At 43.2% G+C, this 15,705-nt stretch overlaps 1 protein-coding gene and 1 pseudogene across 13 annotated transcripts in view; one reads left to right on the plus strand and one right to left on the minus strand.

The window, feature by feature from the left end:
- Window positions 1-15,705, minus strand: part of SH3GL3 (SH3 domain containing GRB2 like 3, endophilin A3) — a 288,846-nt gene that overhangs the window by 117,616 nt on the left and 155,525 nt on the right. The window lies entirely within an intron of this gene.
- Window positions 10,361-11,863, plus strand: LOC101280594 (actin-related protein 3-like; annotated as a pseudogene).

Here is a 15,705-nt window from a genome sequence, read left to right on the forward strand (position 1 = left end):
GCACATAGAATGCACGCTAAAGAAAGAGGCTAAGCCTCGTGAAGAAATGCTAAAATTAAATTCAGAGAATGATCTAGCCCAAAGGAATGCTTCATATAATACTGACAAGTTGAAAATCTTCAGTAATTGATGTCTGGTAAAGAACCTCATTGTAGTTTAATTATCCAAGGTCATTTCTACTTGCCTCCATCAAACCTTCTCCAGACCAGAGTCCATGTTGTCAATTCACTCATTCAAGAAACACTGACTGTTGGAGCTCAGGAAGGGTGCCAGGCTCCAGTGGGAAAGAGTTTCTCTTTATCTCCTCTGTGATGCCAGTTCCTTCAATGTCATCCCAGACTCACAATATTCCAGCCTATACATCTTCTTAAAAAGGCATCAGGGACAGTGATCTGTTTTTACTCAAAACACTCTGACACCAAATGTGTGGCTTTTTCTTCCATCCAACAACCAATTCCCTAATTCTCCAATACCAACTGAGTGTCCTACAATTCAATCCTGACACTAATTACCTGGAGTTGGCATCAGACTCCACAGGTTTCAAGGCTGCCCTCCCTTCAGATGCCAGACACAAATGTCGGGTCTCCAGTTACCCACACGTCTGTCCCACTTGGCTACAAGGTTGGGGATTCCCACAATCTCCTCCTTAAGTTTGATAATTTGCTAGAAAAGCCGACAGAACTCAGGAGAGCACTTTACCATTAATAGGCTATTATAAAGATACAACTTAGGAACCCCCAAATGCAAGAGATGCACAGAGCAAGGAAGTCAAGCGGGGAGCAAAGAGCTCCCACGCCCCCTCCGGGCACACCACCTCCACGTGTTCACCAACTGGAAAGTTCTCTGAACCTCTTCTTTTAAGAGCCTTTACTGAGGGGTCATCAGGTAGGCATTATGGATTAAATCTTTGTCCGTTGGTGGTTAACTCAATCCCCACTCCCTCTCCCCTCCCTAGAAGTCAGGGGGTAGGGCTAAAAATTTCAACCCTCTATTCATGCCTTGTTCTTTCTGGTGACCAGCCCCCATCCTAAATCTATCTAGGAGCCCCGACTCAACAGTAATCTCATTAGCATATTAAAGACACTCATCACTTAGGAGGTGCCGAGGATTTGGGGAGCTGTGTGCCAGGAACCAGAGACAAAGACCTGGGTGTCAGAGCACCCTCTCCCTCTTCACTATGCCTATGGTGGATATTTCAAAACGTATAAATGACATTTTCTACCCACTGCATTTACCAGAAAAAAAAACAAACTCTTATCCCCAGGAGACCACCTGAGTGGCTTCCTCTCCACATAGAGGCCGAGCCATTTTGATGACTCCCAGCGTCCTTCTGGCCTTTATCCATCAGTGACCAGCATCTAAGAGTCACCTGGAACAGTGCAGTGTGTAGACAGCAAAGCCTTTGCTAATCAAGGTCCTCAGAAAATAACAACAACAAACCATCACAAAGCATTCATTAATGGGGCACAGCAGGAGGGGGGCAGCCTAGACCCACGGAGAAGGGGAGGCCAAATATCCAGGCGTGGCGATGTCTTGAGGGTCCCAGCTTCGTCCTTCTCTCTGAAGTTAGTTCTCACACAAGGCCATCAGTCTCTTCCCAATGTCTTAGCTGACCTCTGTGGGCCAAACAATTCTGTCCCTGATGACCCCGTTCCCCCAGCCTGCCAAAAAATGCCCAGGCCCTGGAGATAGGTTCAGTTCCCTCTTACCGGTCCAGCTAGCTAGCCATCTCCTTTCTCTCTAGATAATTCCCACTAGACTCCACTGACAACAGGTACAAACCTGTGCCACAGGCTGTTCTCTCTCAAATAGGCGTAATTCCCCTGCTTGATTTCACCTGGAAAGGGCAGGCTGGTTCAGCCTCTTCATTTTAAATAGAAGTGGAGGCCCATAGGGGTTAAGTGACTTTCCCAAGATCACCAAGCGGTGGCAGATTGAAATCTAAAACGGTTGTGCCCCAGGGTTACTGGACCATTCAATATGAAAGGAAGCTTGTGTTTGTAGTTATGGAAGAATAATGCAGTTTGCAAATACATAAAGTTGCCCCTAGGCTATCAAACACTGGCTAAGGACTGAGTAATAGAACGGCTACTACTACGGGGGCACGAGGGAGAGTCTTCATCCCCATCAAAGGAAGCAGTAAACATCCTGGAAAAGCCAACTGGATGAAAATGGAAAAAGGGATGGAGAAATGGAGGGAATGGTAGTTGACCCTGGATAATGGAAATTAAGTGGTTTTAGCCTTTTTCCCTTAGCTTTACTGTGATGCTTGAATTTTCTTCTCAAGTAGGTATTTATCATCATAATTAGGGAAAGCAGACCAATAAGCCTGATTCCTAGAGTCACACTCAGAAGCCAGCCTCATTTCCTGGGAGTCATACAAGATGTAACACCTGCCTGGAGAATGCCATCAGAAGAAACAAAGCATTCCGTTAAGCCAGGAAACGTACCAGCTCTTCACAAGACATCCCATCCACCAGCACAAGCCATGCTGGACTCTCAGGGCACCATTATTCAACCCCGGTGCACGGCATTATAGCTTCAGAACTGGCCAGGATCTTTGTCAAAAAGTCAACTTCAGTCTTCCGGGTCAGGGGAGGCAGATAACGTACAGTGCCTAGATGCTCACTAAAGTCCCCATGAAAACTAAAAATAGCAACAGGTCTGGACAAGATAAGAGTGCATTTACCATATACCAAAATCAGAAGGATCTTCCACTGAGGGGAAGGAATTCAGGTATATAGTCACTGACAAGTGCGCATCAGCCCCCACACCAGAAGTGGCTGCAGCGTGAAGCTGAGTACATCGTTCAGAGAACACACCCTTTCCATACAGACACTGTAGATTTCTGTGCTTACCATACAGTCTTCTAGTAAGTAGCAATCCCATGACCGGCTCTAACAAATTCAGTATGTAGAACACCACAGTGTTCCCGCACATGGAAGTCAGGGTCTCGAGGAAAAGGTGCCTTTTTCTAATTCACGAAGAGTACCATATAGGCTAGCCGTGACCTCATCAATACCCTAACTCCACTGGCTGCTCCTCCACTAAACTCTAAGGGATTCAATCCAAAGCACATAACCAGCCTGACACTGTTGGGAACCCCTTTCTGAAGAAGTCGAGTCCCTATGTCTCATCAATAACTTTCTTGCCTCATCCATCCTGAAGCAACAGCTTCTAGAGAGCAACCCAGCAAGGTGCAGAGATGACCAGACCAACTGCATTCCTGGGTGACCCCGGAGTAGTGCCTGCAGGCAGGTATACGTTTTCATGCAATGAAAGTTTGATCAGAGGTGGCCTCAGGCCCTGCAGGGCCAATGTCCATTTTATCCCTTGTCAGAAAATGGACGGTTGGGGGAAAAGAAGCTATGTCAGCCAAAAACAGCTGCCCGAGATGTGTGACAGACCAGAACTGTCCCATTGGAGACACCGGCTCAGCCGCTGGCCTCAGTCAGTGAGGTCAGGGAGGGCCCTGTGAGTGAACAGTGTATCACATCCAGGAGCCAACACTAGGCTTATTCATGGGTAAGTAAATAGAAACACGACAGTCTGAGGCCTATGACCAGAATCTGGAGCATAGGAGAACAAAAATAATTCCTCGAGGAATAAGAGCACAGACCTTCTTGCACATAACTTTACTGCAGGGAAGAGTAAAAACTGCTTTGGGTCTGTGATAGGAAATGAGGGCACCTTCCTCCAAAATAGGCCAAGTACAAAACAGAGGAGGCAAATGTATCCAACAGAATGAACTGAGGAAAGAAGAGACCACAGAGAAAATTAAAACATCAGAGCCCAATTATAGGAAATTCGAGGCCGAGAGGAATGTGCTGAAAAACAGCATGAGGACACGACGAGACACAGCCCAAGGTGGGACAGCTAGCCTGGTCATTTCAACAAACCAATGTCATGAGAGAAAAGAGAACAAAAAGAAAAAAATCAGGTGAAGGGAACTCTCCTAGATTATAAGAGATTTAAAAATGACCAAGCAATTCCACTCGTAGGTATATACCCAAAAGAACTGAAAAGGTACTCAAATACCTGTATACAGTATTGTTGTGTCCTGAATGTTTGTGTCTCCCCAGCCCCAACATCCATACGTTGAAGCACCAACTCCCAATGTGATGGTTATTTGGAGGTGGGGTCTTTGGGAGGTACTCACATTTAGGTAAGGAGGATGGATAAGGATTGGTATCCTTATAAAATGAAGAAGAGTCCAGAGCTCTCTCTTTCCCAAAGACATCTGGGAATAATTAGGGAAGTTTGCATATAGGCTGGGCGTTGAATGATATAAAGAATCATTGTTAGGTGTGATAATGGTAGCATAGTTAAGGAGAAAAACGCCTTTATTTTTCAGATGTGCACACTGAAGTATTTGGGAACGAAATGTTATGACGTCAAAGTATTTCAGGAAAAAAGGAAGATGAAGCAAAGGTGGCAAAATGTTAACAATTGTGAGATGCAGGTGATGGGGTCGGGATATTAACTGTATTTTTCTCTTTAGTTTTCTATATGTTTAAATTTTTTCATAATAAAGGTAAAAAAAACTCCCAATCAAAATCCCAGCAAGTTATTTTGTAGATATTGACAAACTGATTCTAAAGTTTTACATGGAGAGGCAAAAGACGCAGAATAGCCAAGATTGATACTGAAGAACAAAGTTGGAGGACTGAGGTTATCAGACTGTAAGGCTTACTATAAAGCTACAGTTAAATAAGACAGCACGATATTGGTGAAAGAGTACACAAATAGATCAATGGAGCAGAACAGAGAGCTCACAAGTAGACTCCCATAAACATGGTCAAGTGATCTTTGACAAAGGAGCAAAGGCAGTACAATGGAGCAAAGATAATCTCTTCAACAAATGGTGCTGGAACAACTGGAATGACCAAAGGACTATAAAATTTGGAATCATCTAGATCCGCTTTGCAAATTGGGGCAACTCCAATCTACCTGGCAGCAGCTTTGAGAAATTTCTGAAAAACATAAAGCAGGCAAGAATGCCTGAAGCAAGGATGGATGGATCCCTCACTCACTGGTCAGACTGGCACACACAATGGGATAAATAAAGGGCCACAGGGTGGAAGTCCCACAGATGCCCCGAAAAGAGCACTTGTGGTAGCTACTAATGAAGGTGGTAGAGTGCCTTACCTAAACTTGGGAAGACACACAAAGAGGAAAGGAAGCATTGGCAAAGCAATTAAAGAAAACCCTGCCAGAGATTTCCTCCAGTTACATTCATTATTTCCACAAATATTAAGTGCCTGTTACGTGAATCTGGGGCTGGGAACACAGCAGCAAACAAAACACACTTGGTGTCTAACTTCATGGTGGCTGCGCTATCCAATCCATACCCACTAGCTACATATGGCAATTTTAATTTTAATGAATTAAAATTAAATAACATTTTAGAATTCTATCACAGTCGCATTAGCCACATTTCAAATGCTCAATAGCCATGTGTAGCTAGTGGCTATCAAATGCTCCCAGGAGCAGCCCCCAGCCAATGCTAAAGGGGAAGTTGGTAGATAAACGCCCCAGCCTCCTGCCTCTGGTTGGCATAACTCTGACGTGGCTTCCACGCTGTCTCTGAGATGTATATGTAAAACTGATTCACTTTGTTATAAAGCAGAAACTAACAAACCATTGTAAAGCAATTATACTCCAATAAAGATGTAAAAAAAAAAGCAATTATACTGCAATAAAGATGTAAAAAAAAGCAATTATACTCCAATAAAGATGTTTAAAAAAAACCAAAAAACCCAACAACAACCAAAAAGCTGCCTCCCCACAAATCCCTGTTTCGAAGTCTGCTTATGGGAACCTTCAAACCCAGGAAACAATATACACAGTCCAGCTACACTACCCCCCACCCCCAAACACTCTAACCAACAGAATATACTACCTCCGTGTAAGTGAAGCAGCAAGGGTGTTCCTTCAGTGTTGATCCCAAATGTGCTCATCTTTGAAGGATCTCGAAAATACACACCCAGCCCTTAAACCATAAATCACTAAGTGCAGACCTTAATGTATGCAGTATGGAAACATATAGCATTGTGGAGGGGTTGAGGGAGAATTGAGAGACCTAAGTCATCACCCAAGCAGGCCTTCTGCTCCCCAGGGACCCAATAGTGGGTTCTCACATACGGACCTTATGAGGGTGGAGCTTGGCCAAATTCTGCTTTAAGGAGCAGAGTTTGATTTTCTGTCCCAGGCAGGAGGCCAGCGGAAAAACGTAACAGCTGGTGTTTTTTGCATGTTTATTACATGCCGAGCCCTGTGCTAAATACTTCAAATGCATTAGCTCATTTAATCCTCTGAGTCCACCGTGTTGGAGCTGTTTTTCTCCCCATTGTACAGAAGAGGAAACTGAGGTTTACAGAAGGGAAGGGGCTTGCCTAAGATTACACCACTACTACACTGCTGCGCTGGGACTCCAACCAGGTCTCCCTGACTCTGAACCCAAACTCTTCACCAACAGGTAACACAGCTCCCTTCTAAATGACTATTATAATAAAATCACCATTTGTTGAACCATATTATGTGCAAAGCACTTTAGATATGTAACTTCTTATCCTCACCACAACCCTCCAAGTCAGAATTGAGCCTGATACTATGTAAGCTTCATAAATACATTAGCCCATGGTTCTGATGAACCTAGGGGCAGGACAGGAATAAAGACACAGAGGTAGAGAATGGACTTGAGGACATGGGGGTGGGGGGGAAGGGTAAGCTGGGACGAAGTGAGAGAGTAGCACTAACATATATACACTACCAAATGTAAAATGTATGGCTAGTGGGAAGCTGCTGCATAGCAAAGAGAGATCAGCTCGATGCTTTGTGACCACCTCGAGCGGTGGGATAGGGAGAGTGGGAGGGAGGCTCAAGAGGGAGGGGATATGGGGATATATGTATACATATAGCTGATTCACTTTGTTATACAGCAGAAACTAACACAACATTGTAAAGCAATTATACTCCAATAAAGATGAAAAAAAAAACAATAATAAATAAATACATTAGCCCTAGGCAGAGTTATCTCCATTTCACAGGGAAGAAGACTGAGGCACTAAGAAGCATTTCCCCAGGGACTTCCCTGGTGGCGCAGTGGTTAAGCATCCACCTGCCAATGCAGGGGACATGGGTTTGAGCCCTGGTTCAGGAAGATCCTGCATGCCACGGAGCAACTAAGCCCGTGTGCCACAACTACTGAGCCTGTGTTCCAGAGCCCACGTGCCACAACTACTGAAGCCTGCATGCCTAGAGCCTGTGCTCCGCAACAAGAGAAGCCACCGCAATGAGAAGCCCACGCACTGCAACAAAGAGTAGGCCGTGCTCATTGCAACTAGAGAAAGCCCGCACACAGCAACGAAGACCCAATGCAGCCATAAATAAATAAACTTAAAAAAAAGAAAAATATTCAGGTTTTTTTTTTTTTTTTTTTTTTTTTGCAGTACGCGAGCCTCTCACTGCTGTGGCCTCTCCCGTTGCGGAGCACAGGCTCCAGACGTGAAGGCTCAGCAGCCATGGCTCACAGGCCCAGCCGCTCCGCGGCATGTGGGATCTTCCCAGACTGGGGCACGAACCCACGTCCCCTGCATCGGCAGGCAGACTCTCAACCACTGCGCCACCAGGGAAGCCCTACTCAGGTTTGTTTTTTAAAAAAAAGAAGCATTTCCCCAGCAAGTGCCAGTGCAGAGAGCCAAGCTGGCTATATTCTCCTTCTTACCTGGGTGGGGCTCCTGGATTCCATCATGCTCTTCATCTTACCTGTGGAGAGACCCAGCTTCCTCCTCTGCAAACCCTGCCTGGTCAATGCTTAGAGGTAACTACGACTGATGGAGATCTCCTACCTGCTCAGAAGAAACCCAGCAGCAGTCCACCCAAGGCTCTGCCCCTTCCTTAACCTGCAAGTTGTCCCAGGTCCTGTCTTCTCAGAGTGACGTCACCCCATCCCATTAGCTTTCGGCTAAATGGCTTGGCCCTCGCTCTCTGGTCCCATGCAATCTCCCCTGCCTCGTACCCATCTTTTCTCACCGCCCCCAATGCCCTCAAGAGATCTCAATGAACGAATCAATAGCCTTATCAAAGAAAAGACGTATCATGGAGACTACAGGGCTTTTCGTCCTTGGAGAAGTAAATTAAATAAATCCAATAATATTTGTTCCTTAGTCTATGTTGGTCTTCTGATATTACACTCCTTATTTTGATGATAAGCTTCCAAGAATTTTTCAATTATGGCAATTTCAGCTGATTTCCATTCCCAAAGAACCCCCGTCTAAATCTACCAAGAAGAAGAGATACACCACATTTCTTTAAAATATGCATGTTTGGCAACTCAAAAGGGTACCATCTGCTTCACATAATTTCTGCATGAAGTTTCTGAAAAGCCTACACAACATATATGATCCACTCCTGCTGCAATAGGAGCCAAAACATTCCACTGCTATTGTACAAATCGACTCAGGTTAACTGTGGCTGAAATTGGCCATGGACCTTGCAACGATCAACTCCCTTAGAACACGGCTCACCAATTAAAATATACATATTTAATCAAAGTCATGCTAGAGAGGAAAGATAAACATGAAAATGACATCACCCTCAAGAATCATTTTTGAGCCCTGGGAAAAGCAAGTAGAGAACTGGCAAGAAAAGCAAATTGGGACTCTTTCAAAATGAAGCAAAGGAGAAGGCAAAATAAAGTCGGAATAATTAAAACAAGAAGGGAATGATGATGGGAGTGGAGGGAACCCAGCGAGGGGAGCAAGCACTGTTTCCCTGGTGAGGAATTACAATGCGGCACATGGCAGAATGCCTAACAACCTGTAAACAGAAAACACTATGTCCCCATCGGAGTAAACACATCAAGGCCATTCCTCGCCAGCACTGTAAACTCTGGATAGAGGAGTTCGTTGGTGTGTGCCAGACGGTGAGGCATGACCAGAAGTGACTTTGGGGTATGCAAGTCTCCTGAATTACAAAGTAAGAATGTATTCCACAGCGAGTCCCTTCCCAGGTCACCAGGATGAATCAGAATTGTTAAGTGATTGGAGATCCTCCAAAAAACACACAACCCAATTGCAGATGCAGACAAAACGTTTTTAGTGTTCTGTCCAGGGCTGCAGAAATGTTGCACACCAGCATACGTAAATTCCCTAGACTTACAGCTCAGAGCAGAGGTTGGCAAATGTTTTCTGTAAAGGACCAGAGAGCAATATTACAGGCTTTGTGCTCTATGTTGTCTCTTGTCATAACTATTCAATTCTGCTTTACGCCATAGACAGCATGCACGAAAATGAGCCTGGGTACGTGTTCCAATAAAACTTTATTTACGGACACTGAAATTTTAATCATATGTAATTATTAGGTGTCACAAAATAGAATTCTTTTGATTTTTTTCAGCCATTAAAAAATGTAAAAATCATTCTTAGCTCACAGGTTGTACAAAAAAAAAAAAAAGAAAATAGGTAATGGGCTATATTTGACCCACAGGCCAGTTTGCCAACTCCTGATTTAGAGCTTCTATTTAATAGAGGCTAAATAGGTGACATATGGTTCAAATGAATGATAAAGACACCGTGGATTTATGCGAAGATTGAAAATCATGAGGAAGAGACTGGAGGGTAGCACCGGATTTATCTCATGCAATGGTGACAAGTACTGTACTGCATTTGTCTTGGAATCACTCAAGGCCTGTCCTTGAGTCCTTACAAGACCACCTGCCAGCTGTATGACCTTGAGCAAGTTTTACTTAACCTTGCCAAGCCTAATTTCCTCCCTTGTAAAAGGAGAAATAAGACTAGCACCTTCTTTTTTTCCAATAATCATTTTTTTAATTGAGGTATAGTTAATTTACAATGTTGTGTTAGCTTCAGGTGTACAGCAAAGTGATTCAGATGTGTGTGTGTGTGTGTGTGTGTGTGTGTATTCTTTTTCAGATTCTTTTCCATTATAGGTTAGTACCTTCTTGGTAGAGGTATCAAGGAGATGAAATGAGATGCTGTCTCTAAAAATACTTTGCACAGTACCCAGCACTTCTACCAAATGCAGCTAATTAGCATTATGATTATGCTCATGGAATGATTAGTTGATTGACTACAAAACATTTTTCCTGGATATGAAGATAACATTTCCTGGATGTGAAGAAGTCCCGACTCCTAATTTATGAAAGTCAAAGCTCAAAACAAAGTAGATGCCAGAGGCAAATATCAAACTAATACAATAAAAGAATATTTTAATTTTGGTGCAACCAACACCCCAATGATTCAGCTATTAGGAGTCTGGAAACCTCCAATTTCTGTAAAAGTTGTAAGCTTGAATTCATGAGAAAAGAATGTAAGCATAAACAGTCATTCAGTCACTCAACAAGCACTTCTAAAGACTTCCAGGACAGCCTACCTGCCTGGTTTGTAGAAGTGGTAGCCACTGACCAAGCCTGCCTCTGCTTCTGCTTCCCGTCTCCATCTCTCACCCCATGACAAACAGAGTGGCCAGCTGTGGATGGTCAAATAGCTTCTATCTCCCGCTGCTCAACCCTGGCCCCAGTCAGCACCAAACAGACAATTGCAGCAGCAGCAGCAGGTGACAAGGAAGATGGTGGACGGCTGCCGGCCTGTGTGCTGGACTATGGTACAGGGTATTGCTATTAAGGAGTCAGCAAAAAGAAAGGATGAGAAAGCTGAAAGGAGGGTGATGAAAGGTGTTGATGACCTAGACTTCTTCATTGCTGATGAAGCATCAGAAAAACCTTCATATGCAAAAAAGTGGCCAATCCGCCATGGCATTGTTGAAGAATGGGACTTGATGAAAAGGTTTATGGATCAAATGATCTTTAAATATTTAAGAGCAGAACCTGAAGACCATTTTTTTTTGACTGAACCTCCACTGAATACTCCAGAAAACAGGGAATATACTGCTGAAATAATGTTCTAGGCTCGTACATTTCTGCACAGGCCATTCTTGCCTTAGCTGCATCCTGGACCTCAAGACAAGTAGGAAAACAATCTGTTGATAGACAGTGGCAACAGTGTCACCCATGCCGCCCCTGTGGCTGAAGGGTATGTGACTGGCAGCTGTGTTAAGCACATTCCAAACACAGGATGAAAAAGAACATATTTTATTCAGCAACTGCTGAGAGATGGAGAAGTAAGAATCCTTCAGAGCAATCTTTGGAAACTTTAAAGGAAACTTTAAACTTTAAACTATAGTTATGCCTGCCCAGATTTAGTGAAAGAATTTAACCAAGTATGACACAGATGGAGCAAAGTGGATTAAACAGTATACTGGAATCAGTGCTATCTCAAAGAAAGAATTTTCCATTAGTGTTCGTTATTGAGAAATTCTTGGGACCTGAAATTTTTTTCATCTAGAGTTTGCTAATCCAGGTTTTACTCAAACGATCTCAGAAGTTGTAGATAAAGTAATTCACAACTGTCCTACTGATGTCAGACGTCCTCTCTACAAGAATATCGTCCTCTCTGGAGGCTCAACCATGTTCAGGGACATCGGACATCACTTGCAAAGAGATTTGAAAAGAACTGTAGATGCCAGGCTGAAATTAGGTGAGGAACTGAGTGGTGGCAGATTGACACGAAAACCTATCAATGTACAAGTCATTACACCCAAAATGCAGTCACAAGCAATTTGGTTTGGAGGATCCATGCTGGCTTCCACACCTGAATTCTACCACGTATGCCACACCAGAAACGATTACGAAGAAATTGGGCTCAGCATTTGTCATCACGATTCAGTGTTTGGAATCATGTAAAATTGACTTCGTAGTTATTGCGGTTAGGGAGATGAGGAAGAAATCATCTTTCTGATTGCCTTTTTTGCCTGGATGGCTGGTTTTGAGATTTTAAACTTGACTTGAAATAACAGGACCACACTCAATTACACAGGAATATTTTAGTAAGTTTATCAACATGGGGAATGTAAAGGAGAGCCAAAATGATTAAATGTTTTTCTTCAGATTCAGTATTTGAATCGTATGTGTAACAAAAAGAAGCAGGGGTTCGTTCTTTCTGTGCCCTGATAGGTTCTATACTATTGAATGAGCCAAGATTTGATGGGGTTTATCGGTACACTATAAATGTACCGATAAACATACATGACGCTTGAATTGAACACTTCTAAGCGTAAGATGCAAACAGCTTGCTTACATTTCATGCTTTTTATCCTTTGAGGGAAAAAGTCACGGGGAAACTAGTATTTGAGGGAAAAAGTGACCACGTAAAGGACAAATTCAAAAAGTAGCCTATGACACATGGCATAGACACACACACTCATGGGATTCCAGTTATTAGGAAGAGCCTCCATGCCCTGTGCCCCCCAGTGTTTTTCTTTGCAAGTGCTTTTGGAACGAAGAAGCTATTACCTTAGATTAACTGATACCTGCTAGTGCTTTCTGTTTAACTCTCATTCTGTTTCTTGCGGTAAAAACAGGACTGTTGGACCAGTATTGCAGTTCTATAGGGTCATTTCTTATTAAAAAAATTAATCATTTAATTGGTCATTTTTGAAGCCTAACATCATTCTAATAAAGGCACAAATTTCTTTTGAATACTTGTTTCAAGTTCTTTTTAAGTTAATAAATCTATTTTCTTCAAACCTCTGCAACAGTTCTTGAAAATCCAACAACTGTAGCAAACTGACTTTTTATGTGTTCTAAACAAATAATTGTTAACTTTTAATATGTCAAGTGCTTTTATTTTGATAACTGGATCTCCACTTGATATTTTCATTTGTATAACTCATTTGCAGTCTGAAAAGTTTTTTTTTTAGTTCCAGTCTCTGACATATCATGGAAAGTTAATTTTCATTGCATTTAAAGATATCTGGATCATGAAAAACAAGTGACGAAAATAAATTAAAACTAAATTAGCTTTAAAATTTTTAATAAAAAAGTAGACTTCTGTGTGAGAAGCAGCTTGCAATGTCTGGTAGAAGGGCCTAAAAAGTAACCAAAATGATTTCAATACAACAAAGGTGACATTATTGATGTGTGTACACCCAGGGTTCAGGGAGCAGTGATGGCAAGCAATAGCTTTGGAGAAGAAGGAGGAAGAATAAAAGGAAGCTGGGTGAACTAGTTCTCCAGGCTCTGAAGATGGGGAATAATTTTCCAGGCAGAAGTAACAGAACAGGCAAAGGACAGAATGAGCCCAAAGCTGCTGGAGAACGGAGGTTGAGCGTTGCTAGAAAGAGCTGAAACCATCACACTCCAACTTAAAGAACTGAGAGTCTACCCTACGCCTGTAGGGACTCCACGGCAAGGCCTGGAAGGGGAATGACAAAGTCAAATTTATACTAGTGGCAACCAGGTACGGTGTTCACTTAGGCAAGAGCCATAAGCCCCCGTGGAACAGGGGAATGTGGGGGGGATGGAGAGGAGGGGGTGAATGGGAGAAATATTTAGGAGGCAGAATCTACACAGGACTTACTGACTGCATGTTGAGGCTGGGAGGAATGAAGAAGAGAGGAGAAACTGAAATAAGAAGCCATAAAAAATAGCCAAGAAGCAAGAAATGATGGTAGATTCCAGGAGAGATGGGTGGCACGGTCTGCTGATCTACAATAATTGTCGGGGCAAAATGGATGTCAGCTTCAAAGCCAAGAACAGCCAGGGAACAGGGAGAGAAAAGCAAGCAAGGAAAACACGCCCATCTTATGCACACTGTCAAGCATGTGCAGATAAGTGGGAGACAGTGGCCAACAGCCAAAGCAGCAGGCAGCATACACTGCTGTATCAGACATTCACTGGATACGTCCTACATGTTCCTTAGGTAGTTCCTGGACACTTGGTACACACAATAAAATACATATAAACAAACAGATTCAAATGTGATTTAATACTGCATTTTAACCAGCTATCTTTTTAAAGTAATTATGGTGGCAAACAAAAATATTGCATACCTTTTCTCTTTATTCCACAGAGGAATTAATTTGTCAGACTCTGCATTAGTTAATTCATTCTTTTTTTTTTTTTTAATGATTTCTACCTCCATAGTGCTTAAGAATCATTTGGGTAGTGTATATATCTCACTTTAGTTATATTTTTTTGTCCTTATTGAATTTTGTTACAATATTGCTTCTGTTTTATGTTTTGGTTTTTTGGCTGCGAGGCAGGTGGAATCTTAGCTCCCCGACCAGGGATCGAACCCGCACCCCCTGCAATGGAAGGCGAAGTCTTAACCACGGAAGTCCCAGTTAATTCATTCTTGAGCAATCACGTTCATCACACAGGAAGGCACAACAAATGGAGGGGACTTCATAATTGCTGAGGTCAAGCCCTCACTCTAAGATGAGAAAGCTCTGTGACCTTGAGGCCATCCCTTTACGTCTCTGGGCCTCCTCTCATTTGATAACACTTCTGAATGAGACTTCAGGCCAAACACTGGGACACAGGGAGGAATTGGGTCCAGACACTTTTCAAGGGCTGTTCATCTTTTCTCATTTGTTAAAACGGTGAAAATAGCCACTACTTGAGCAAGTGGCTGTGAAGATTACATATGTGTAAGTTCCTCCTTACAGTCTGTACAAACTAAAAATGTTCAATAAATGGAAACACCCATGAAGAACCTTTAATATTGGTTTCATTATTGCCGTTTAGAGATAAGGAAACCAACGTCAAGGAGAGTGAAGTTACTCTCCCAGTCACACTTCTTGGCAAACGTGGGAAACCTAGTTTTCGCAAACCCAGATGCTACTCTTCGCAGTACTCCCTGCTACCTCCCCTGACAGTGAGCCCCCGGTCCCCCGATTAGTCACCACAGCCAGCTGGTGAGGCTCGTAGCCCCCCAATTTTGGCACAACCACTGTTCAAATACAGGCCTCCAGTCTCTGCACTTCCCAGTTCCTTCCACCAACAGCCATAGAGGTTCAGTTCCTGGAAGTTCAGCTTCAAGACATCGTGGAATGGAGTTGAATGAAAGGTACATTTAATATACCTGATTTAACAATGCCCACTCAGGCGGAAAAGAAAAAAAGACAAGAGAAATTCCTTTATTTTCTCAGTTGCTCCTACACCCGCTTCTACTCCTTCAAAATAAACCTGGGCCTCCATCCACTGTCCCCCAGGAAAGAAATCCACCGCTGAAAATCAGGAAAAATAAAAGTGAGTTATGGGGTCTTCCCTGGTGGCGCAGTGGTTGAGAGTCTGCCTGCCGATGCAGAGGACGCGGGTTCGTGCCCCGGTCTAGGAGGATCCCACATGCCGCGGAGCGGCTGGGCCCATGAGCCATGGCCGCTGAGCCTGCGCGTCCGGAGCCTGTGCTCTGCAACGGGAGAGGCTGCAACAGTGAGAGGCCCGTGTACCGCAAAAAAAAAAAAAAAAAAAAAGTGAGTTATGGGCTTTGAGCTCCCAAGGGTCTAAGTCTTTGCTATTTATGGCCAAATTATGGAATCATATAGGTCGTTTCGCTCTGAAATTTCTGCATTACGTGCTGACTGTTAACACTACTCCTAGTCCTGGATGTCGTGCCATCCTATTGAGAACTCAACCCTTGAAGAGACATGACCACGAGGTTTAGACAACGATTCAGTCTTTTCTTGGAAAAAGCACTTGATCTAAGACATCAATTTGAATAGCAGGGATCCAGGATAAATAAAATTCAAGGATGTTGTTTAACTTTTGTTAAGCAGATTTTACGAGTTACATAAAATTTATCAAATTCTGTCTTAAGATACATAACTTTTACTTATGAGGTC

Source organism: Orcinus orca, chromosome 2 (genome assembly GCF_937001465.1).
Source record: "Orcinus orca chromosome 2, mOrcOrc1.1, whole genome shotgun sequence".
Taxonomy (NCBI): domain Eukaryota; kingdom Metazoa; phylum Chordata; class Mammalia; order Artiodactyla; family Delphinidae; genus Orcinus; species Orcinus orca.